Below are 10,342 nucleotides of genomic sequence, written 5' to 3' on the forward strand. Positions count from 1 at the left end.
AGAGGACTTCAGATGATGGTCCGGAAACAACATACATAACTTACAAATATTGTTACTTACTATGCAATCACATAATTGCTGTTAATAGTGTTCATCGTCTGGTTGACTATGCCTTTTATAAATTTTTCTGAAAATTCCTGTCATATGCACATAAACTGACAGTCACCACTTATAAGCTACAACTAAATATTGTAGAAACTTAATTTTCTGTAAAGTTGCTTTGCAATGGTTTGTATCGTAAAAAGCGCTATACAAATAAACTTGAATTTAATTGAATTGATAGCTTTCAGTCACATGACCGGCTCGAAGACCTGGAAGGCAAAACATCCATAGAACTGCAGCACAAGCCTATCAATTTTCCATCTGTTTCACTCCTCTCAAAAAATAAAGTGAAAGTGACATAAAGCCAAGTATGGTGAACCATTGAATTCAAAGTGCACACACGGAGCAGTGGGCAGACATTTATTCTACGGCACCCGGGGAGCAGTTGCAGGTTCAGTGCCTTGCTCAAGGGCACCTAAGTTGTGGTATTGAAGGTGGAGAGAGAACTGTACATGCACTCCCCCCACCTACAATTCCTGCCGGCCCAAGACTCAAACTCACAACCTTTCGATTGTAAGTCCAACTCTCTAACCATTAGGCTACGACTTCTTAATTAATTAACATTGGGGATTTTGCTGTGTAGTACATTTTCTATCTCTGATTTGTCATTTGATTTTGAAGCCCTACAAGTTCAAGATGTTATGAAATTATTAAATTCTATATATCCTAAAAAGGCGCCTGGACCTGATGGTCTGGATCCCTTTTTGTTAAAGGTAGCTGCACCGGTTATAGCTGAGCCTATTACTCATATTTTTAATATGTCATTAAGTTTTAATCAGATCCCAGCTATCTGGAAGCAAGGTTACATTACTATTCAAGTCTGGTGATCAATTTGACATGAGTAATTTTAGACCCATCTCTAATCTTCCTGTTCTTTCTAAAATATTGGAATCTTTAGTTGCTACCCAACTTAAATCATATTTGCACTCACATAATATTTTAAATGAAATGCAATCCGGGTTCCGGTTGGGGCACAGTACAATATCCGCCACTTTAAAAGTCATGGATGACATCAAAGAGGCCATGGACAGTAAACTTAGCTGTGTTTCTCTGTTCATAGACCTCACAAAGGCGTTTGATACTGTGGACCATCCATTATTGGTTAATGCCCTGCTGAGAGCTGGCATTGGATGTAACACGGTCAAATGGTTCCATAGCTATTTGACCAATCGTTCACAAACGGTAAAATATGGCAATGATTTGTCAAACCCAGTCCTTGTAACTAAGGGTGTTCCACAGGGTTCTGTTTTGGGTCCCTTGCTTTTCCTAGTTTATATTAATAATATTTGTGATAATCTTAATTTTTTTAAATATCACCTTTATGCAGATGATACAATTCTGTATTCCTGTGCCCCCACAGCTAAATTAGCTTTTTCAAATCTACAGGCAGATTTCAATACCCTGCAACATGCCCTACTAGATTTGAAGCTGTTGTTAAATCCGCATAAAACTAATGTTATGGTTTTTCAAACTGGGCGAACAAAGCTACCATCTTTCTCCATCAAGTCACTAGATGGAATTTGCATTCAGTCTGTAGATAATTACAAATATCTGGGATTTTGGATGGATAAAAATCTAAACTTTATATCATGTTGATTTTCTTGCAAAGAAATTAAAATTCACATTGGGTTTTCTGTATAGACTAAAGTCCTGTTTTTCCTTGGCTTCAAGAAAACGTTTAGTTGTTAGCCTTTTTCTGTCACAGATTGATTATGGGGATACTATTTACAGATTTGCCTCTCTGTCCACCTTGTCCAAACTCTGCTCTCAGATTCATCACAAATTCTAGTTTTAGGACACATCATTGTTTACTTTACAGTTTGGTAGGATGGTCATCTCTGCATTTGCGCAGGCTTGAACATTGGTATATTTTAATTTACAAAGTTATTTTAGGAAAACTTCCAAAATATTTATATAGGAAATTTTTATCATTTCAAAGCTCCTACAATCTCAGGTCATATAACTGGTTACAGTTTAAAGTGCCGGCTATTAGAACAGAGGTTGGAAAGCTAAGCCTGTTCTATTATGGCCCCTGGTCCTGGAATGAAGTGCATAATAAACTTAAACTACAATCTCTCATCTTTTAGGTAATTTTAAACATAGAATAAAAGAATTGGTCATTGCTAAGTGCAGATATTTTGATAATCCAACTTCCACTTAAATGTATTATTAATATGATTTTATTAATGTTGTTTCTGTGAACAGTATCATATAGGGTATTAGGTAATACCAAATTGTTTATGCTGCTGTATTCTTTGTTGTATTTATTGATGATGTTGGTTTTGTCTGTGGTTTGTTATCTGTTTAGTCCTGCTATCTGACCCTGTCTTGACTAGGTCTTACTTGTAAAAGAGGTTTTAACCTCAATGTGACTTTCCTAGCCTCAACTATCCATCTGCTTAAACAGATATGGCCACACCATTAACCTTCAAGTTGGAGGGAGTCAACCCTGCAGAGAATCACTCTTACAGGAACTCCAGCACTGAACCAACTTGGCACTCCACTGGGTCCAGCTGGTGATCTCCGCATCATGAAAGCTGAGTGGAACTTCAGGGAGTACATTTTCCTTGTGGAGGGAGCCCTGGGATGAAGAATGGTCCCAACAACCTCAGTTTAGAGACCAGCTGCTATGAGTTGTGCCCCCTCAGTGGCCACACCAACAGTTTCCTTAACTCCAGGTGAGGATGAACAATTGTGCCACCTTCCTTAGTCAGAAGGTCCCTCCTGATTGGAATCTCCCATGCCAACCCGTTGAGAAGTGACACAAGGTCCAAGAACCAAAACCAGCCAGAATAAGCCTATTAGAAGGCTGACTCTTCCAGCAGATTCTCTCCAAAACTCTTTCCAGCCTCGATCACAGCTGTACCATGGTATCCAGTCCCAAAATAACTCTCTAGAGATGCAAACAGGTTGACTTGAGTCTGGTCAAAAATTCTCCTAATATCCCCAAATCTGACATGAAGCACCCAACACAGGTCCCTGAGACAGGAACCAAGGTTTCTTCCACATGACTAAGGCACAAAGGTAGCGTGCCGCATGACATTGATAATGTGATATGGGTTGCCCCTCAGAGAAAACCCCTCGATCTGAGCCATTACTGCAGTGGTCTCATGTAGAGCAGGTCAAAAGGTATCATGTTAGATGCTGCTGCCACCGGACCCAACAGTCAGTGAAACTGCTTTATATAAAGTGACTGGCATAGCTTCTTGGTGTTCAGCCTCAACCCCAGCTCTTTCATTTGGACGAGGATGACATCTCGATGCCGAACCACCATCTTCTCCAGCTAGGATAAGATCAGCCAGTTGTCAATATAATTTTCTATGTGGATAAGTGTGGGGTGACAGTGCTAGACTGAACGGAAGAACCCAGTATTGGTATGCTTTGTCCCCAAAAGCAAACCTCAGGAACCTTCCTCTGTTTGGGAAGGATGGAGACATGAACGTATGTGTCCTTCAAATCTATGATGACGAACCAGTCCTCAGACCTGATTTACATCACAATTTTTTTAAAGTCAGCATCTTGAATCTGAGTAGTTGAGTTGGCGCAGATCTATGATGCAACCGCTCATCCTTCATAAGAACGATGAAGTATCAGCTGTAGAAGAACAGACTTCCTCTAGAATGGAGGGACACACTCTATAGCCTCTTTTCTCAAGAGGGTAGACACTTCTTGTTCCATCACCAGAGCCTTCTTGGGACTTACCACAGTAAATGTGACCCCACTTAATCTAGGTGGCTGAGAACTGAACTGGATTCTCTATCCTCTTTCCACTGTCTGCAGGACCCACTAAGACACATTTGACAGGCATTTCCAAGCTGCCGAAAAGTATACTAAGGGAGCCAGGCTCTCAAGACTGGCTTCTGGTGTCAACAGAACAGGTGACTTGGTGCCATGAAGCAGATGGAAGAAGTCCGGCTGTTCTGGAATCCTCACTGGAGAATGCAAGCTTCCCTGGACCACTATGTTTCTGGGTGGAGACTGAGAGGAGTGCTTGCTTGAGACCACTGTGCCCTGAAGAATCAAAGGTGGCAGGGTTGACAGACCTGCCCCCCGAGGGCCATGAGGAGAGACGGGCACCATATGATGAGGGGCCTGGCCGCTGCTTTTCCCCAGAGGGATCTGCCATCGGAAGACTGACACTCTGTGTCAGGACTTCTTCACCGAAGCCTTCCTAGAGAGAATGACAGATCCTTTTTCTCCCTGCTTGGCTTTGGCTAATAGTATCACCTGACTCCCGATCTCCTTGTGGGGGATCCCGGGGAGCAACACTCTGGAGCAGGCTAACTGTTAGTCTAAGGTGAGTTCCTCCAAAACTGACCAATAGGAACTGCATGAACTTAAATTGTCATTAATTAAACAGCTTTATTCCCGACTGATATGTTAGGTTATTTCAGGTCAGGTTTTGGACTTTAATCTCCACTTTTCTTAGTGCCTTTAAGTAATAATAATAAAAAATACAAAAAATAAATAAAATAAATTAAAAAGTCTGTGTGCACACGCATTTCTACCTGGCCTTATCATACCCATAAATAAAAAGTACCATTAGATTTTAGAAAACAACTTGGTTCCGGTTGGGGCACAGTACAATATCCGCCACTTTAAAAGTCATGGATGACATCAAAGAGGCCATGGACAGTAAACTTAGCTGTGTTTCTCTGTTCATAGACCCTCACAAAGGCGTTTGATACTGTGGACCATCCATTATTGGTTAATGCCCTGCTGAGAGCTGGCATTGGATGTAACACGGTCAAATGGTTCCATAGCTATTTGACCAATCGTTCACAAACGGTAAAATATGGCAATGATTTGTCAAACCCAGTCCTTGTAACTAAGGGTGTTCCACAGGGTTCTGTTTTGGGTCCCTTGCTTTTCCTAGTTTATATTAATAATATTTGTGATAATCTTAATTTTTTTAAATATCACCTTTATGCAGATGATACAATTCTGTATTCCTGTGCCCCCACAGCTAAATTAGCTTTTTCAAATCTACAGGCAGATTTCAATACCCTGCAACATGCCCTACTAGATTTGAAGCTGTTGTAAAAAATACAAAAAATAAATAAAATAAATTAAAAAGTCTGTGTGCACACGCATTTCTACCTGGCCTTATCATACCCATAAATAAAAAGTACCATTAGATTTTAGAAAACAACTTGGATTTTTTCAGAGAGATAGAGAGAGCTAGGGAATATATAAATAAAATAAATAATAATAATTGTAATGGATAATATTATCATTATAAGGATAACACCAGATTTCCTTCAGAAATGGTACACAGAGCTCCATGATTGCACCAAATTATTTGATGACAGATCTTCCATGGTTTTATAAAAACTGAAATCAATCAAAAAGTTAGTTGACAAAAAGAGAGATGTTCTCATATCAAACATTAGGAGGCAGTAGTAGGTCTTCTATTCTGTCCATCTGTTCCACATGAGAGTGCTCTCTGGCCCCAGCTACAGGGCCCACAACATCTTCCATGTGCTGTAGGTGTAAAAAAGCAGTTGATAAGGGCTCTCATTGATATGTGTACAATCCCCACAACCATAGAGGCAACATTTTCAAATGTTTACACTAAAAACAGGAACCGAATGTGCATCTAGCTTTCTCTGTCTATTCTATTCTAAGGCCTTTTCCTTTGGCCCTTAGTTAGTTTTATGGAAACCCTATATACATTATCTACAGCCAATTTCACCTAAATGGCACTGTGTGACTGTAAGGCAGTTGTAGTTGTTTCTGCTTGTCTCTTCTGTTTTTCTTCCCTTCATTGCGTCTGCTAATTAACAGCAGGTGTCATCACTAACTCATACAGACACAGAGCTCTCTACATTTCACATGAAGGATTTTCTTGTAACTTCAGTGAGGCCTGCGGACTGAGAGTGTTTTGAGGAGGGTAATGATGAAAAGAGCTGGTTGAAATAGGTTTTGAATAGCCGGGCTTGACAGGGTCACAGACGAGAAAACAGAGTGGCATTTCTTACAATTGTTGGAAAAAGGACTCATAGCTTAGTAAAGGTTTTATTCACACACAAAGACCTGGCTGGCTGAGCTAATTCCTATGAATGTCTTTGTCATTGAATGTATTGATTTCATTTGCATCTGATCATTAGAATTAGACCGAAATCAGCAAGCATTCAGGCACTTGGCAAAGCTGTGTAGTTATTAATAATTAGCTGTTACAACCTCAAGATGATGTAGGGGTGTTGGGATATAACATTTCATATGAAAATAATAAATATTTATTGTTAATGTCGGTTAAACCTTTTTATTTTCACTTATTGTACTTTCATATCAGAAAAATTCCAGTAATAAAAACCACCTGCTGCTGCTCTGTGTTCTTTCTCAGTCCAGCTTTCAGTGTCGCCAGTCTTTTTACCCCAGTCATGTATCTCTCTTTCACCCCCTGCCCCCAACACATATCACTTACTGATAGCTTGAAAAAAAATTCATTTGTTTCTTTAACTTCCCACACTTTTTATAAAAAAACAACTTTTCAAGATCACAAATGTATAAAGAATTTTCATGCATTCACACAGGAATAATCACTATTGTCTGATTCACTTCAGTCAGGAGATAACATATAAAACTGAAACACTTGAGTGAAATATTTTAATCTCAGTCACACTGTACTCATTATCCCACAAAGGAATTAGAGGAATTGGAGAATGACGCGTAGTCTTATGGGACTTTTCTTTGCAGGTAAAAAATGTTGGTCAAATCACTGTCTGCTTACAATAAAATAATATTACAATAATGCATTCTGTTATTATTATCCACAAATTAGTGCCTTACATTTCAATGCCAGTTTAAAGAGTTTCAATATCTACCACTGGCCACAACTAAATTAAGTTCAGCCTGAGATAATAAAACATCATTTTTTGATTGCTTTTAAGCTGTTTCGTAATCCTACATTTGATTTTAAAACAGTTACAGTATATTGTGTGTTTTCTGCCATGAACAGAAGCAATTTTGTTTACAATTTTTTTAATATATATATTTATAGTATTTGCAGAATATTTTTTTAATTCTTTGGATACACAACAAAATCCCCAGTGTTAATTTAACACTCTGAGGCCTAGTCCACACGGACACGGGTATTTTTATAACCGGAGTTTTTCCTCGTGCGTTTAAAAAAAAAATCCCGTCCACATGAAAACGCAAAAACGTGCTATCAAGCGCTGTCAAGAGCATGTCACACCAGCAGGCGGCGATATAACCCAAATTTTAAAGTCACCTGGGCCAATCAGAAGCAGGCAGCAGTGCACAATCTGACGTCAAACACAGCGGATAACGGCGCACACTTTGACGTCGCAAGGCAAAAACCCCGGTTATACTGTCCACACGACAACTCTGCAACCGGCGTTTCTGAAAATGCTCACCCTGGCCGTAGTTTTCAAAAATGTTCGGTTTCGGTGCCCTGAAACTGCGTTTTCGTGTGGATGAAAGGCCGAACCGCGTAAAAAAAGTCACGGTTATAAAAATACCCGTGTCCGTGTGGACAGGGCCTGAGTGTGGACTCATATAAACACTGAAGCAGAGTTGAAGTTAATGAGATAATTAAGAAGTTGAGTTATGATTGACCTTTATTGAAGACACCTGATGTTAACAAACAGACTCACCAAACGAGAAAATCACAATTTGTGTGTCACCATTATAGTGGTCAGTGTTTGCTTTAGTTGGGATCTTGAGCCTTCAGTTATTAACTTTAGATTTTGTGTGTCTGTGGTAACTGAGTTATAACATACAGACAGACCAGAACCAAGGCAATCTTGTGGATTTGATTGTGGTTTGGACTAATTGTCATTGAGTGACCAGAATGCCAGAGTTCAGGTTTCTTTACAGTGTACATAAATTAGGTGGATAAAAAAATGATCCAGCATTTTTGACATAATATGACATGTTTTTAAAAGTTAGTTCTACATAAAGAAATAATTATTTAGTTTAGACACACAGACATCAATAATCAGCGTGAGCATCACAACAATGGTGACCATCAATAAAGCATGTTGTAGCCAATAAAAACTCATCCATGACTCCCATCATGCGTTGCGGCATGAATAAATTATGAGCTGAACTGTCTTTTTAACTAACTCTTTTCTAACTTTTTATTCTTACTATATTTTATTTTTGCTGTTTTTATGTGAATTTTTAGTATCTAGTTTTGTGATGTTCAAAGTAGATTTGTGTATCTGAATATGCTGTTTGTTACCGTTGTTGAGATTCATACGCTGATTCTTGTTATCTGTGTGTGCCTAAGATTTAAACACTTTATTAAAAAAAAAAAATCAGAATCACAAGAGATGCCTACAAAATATATAGAAAATACAGACTCTTTCATTGTGGAATGATAGCTGGAAGAATCTTTGTTTTATTTTTCAAAATGTGCTTTTATTGCCTTTTATTTCAGTAAGCTAGGTGTGCAATAAACAATGACAGCAATGAAAAATAATTTGATCTCTCATCACTAATTGTTGGAATGATTGAAAATATTAATTTTCATTATTAGCCTTTTATAAGACTTTAACCTAACATTTTTTGTTGTTGTTGTTTGTTTTCTTTTTTTGTATTTTGGTGTTATTATTATTTTTTTTTATTTGTACTGCCTATGAGTATTCGATATAACCAACTTTTTAAACCCTATAATTTAAGTGACCATGGCACATCACCAAAATGATATATATATATACAGTACAGACCAAAAGTTTGGACACACCTTCTCATTCAAAGAGTTTTCTTTATTTTCATGACTATGAAAATTGAAGATTCACACTGAAGGTATCTTCCCCCCGAGTGACGGCCTTGACGCACCGCCTTTTTTTCTCCGAGGAGGGCGTCGATGAGCTCGCAGTTGCACAAACATAAGCTGCATAAACATCAGTTGCACATAAAAACAGTTACACAAGCATCAGTTTCACAAGCATATTATGCCTAACTGTATAACGAGCAGCATTAATGAGGAGCGCAGCTCACGCAGTCAGCTCTCGGGAAAAAAATTAGGGGGCTGACTGTGCTTCTCGCATATCTAAGGACGGGGTGAAGATGGCTCTGCCTATCTCCACCCGTATTCCCTAGATTTAGAGTTCATTCTCGAGGTTTGGAAGCATGCGCAGCGGTTCCTTCCCCCTCTGTGAACTCGCAGCTGCAGCTACTTATCTCCGAGGAGATTGATATTGTTTGTGTGACTAAGTGGCTCGCGTGTTGCAGAGGCATTAAATTCTGAGGAATATAATGCCATTTATCTCACTCTGAGAAATTATATATACTGGAGGGGCTGCTGGGCGGGAGCAGCCCTCTCAGTCTATCGTCAGAGTTTTCCCCCTGCGTCGGGACCGGAGGCTAAAGAAAAGCTCTGAACAAGTGTTTTCCCAGCCAAGGCGGATCTGAGGGCCGTACTTCAGGCTGGGAGGCTCTCGGTTGAGAAGTCCTGACACGTTTCGGTCACGACTGCAAAGGGCGGCCCCTACTGGGGTAGAGCGGCGTACACCGCATTAAACGGTGCCCGTCTCGACCTCAGCGCCCTCTGGGGGCCGGTCTGCCAACCCTGCCAGAGTTCCAGGGCGCAGCGGCCTCCAGCGAGCAATGTTCTCAGTATTTTCCGCCCGCGTGCGTAGCGGAGCTGAGATGCTCACCGCCCCACCAGAGGTCAGTCTCGAGAGACTGATTCCCTTAGTAGATTATTTAGCAGCGTGGAAACTACTGCCAAATGTATCTCAATGGGTCCTGCATACAGTAGATAAAGACTACCGTATTCAGTTCGGTTCTGCACCGCCGAGATTCAACGGGGTCATTCCGACGATAGTAGGTCCCAAGGCAGGGTCTGGTTATGGAACAGGAAGTGAAAACCCTATTAGAGACGGAGGCCATCGAGGTGGTCCCTCCTCAAGACAGGGAGTCCGGGTTCTACAGCCAGTATTTCATAGTTCCAAAGAAGGATGGGGGGTTGCGTCCGATTATAGACTTGAGGGTCTTAAATCGTTCAGTTATGAGATTGAAGTTCAAAATGTTGTAGCTCAGATCAGGTCCGAGGACTGGTTTGTCACAATAGATCTCAAAGATGCATACTTCCACATATCCATCCTTCCACAACACAGGAAGTTTCTGAGGTTCACTTTCGGGGGCGAAGCCTAACAATATCGAGTACTTCCATTCGACCTTGCACTCTCACCCCGCACATTCACAAAATGTGTAGACGTGGCTCTGGTTCCCCTGCGCATGCAGGGCATCTGCATTCTCAACTATT

This window comes from Carassius carassius, chromosome 28, assembly GCF_963082965.1.
Source record: "Carassius carassius chromosome 28, fCarCar2.1, whole genome shotgun sequence".
Classification (NCBI taxonomy): domain Eukaryota; kingdom Metazoa; phylum Chordata; class Actinopteri; order Cypriniformes; family Cyprinidae; genus Carassius; species Carassius carassius.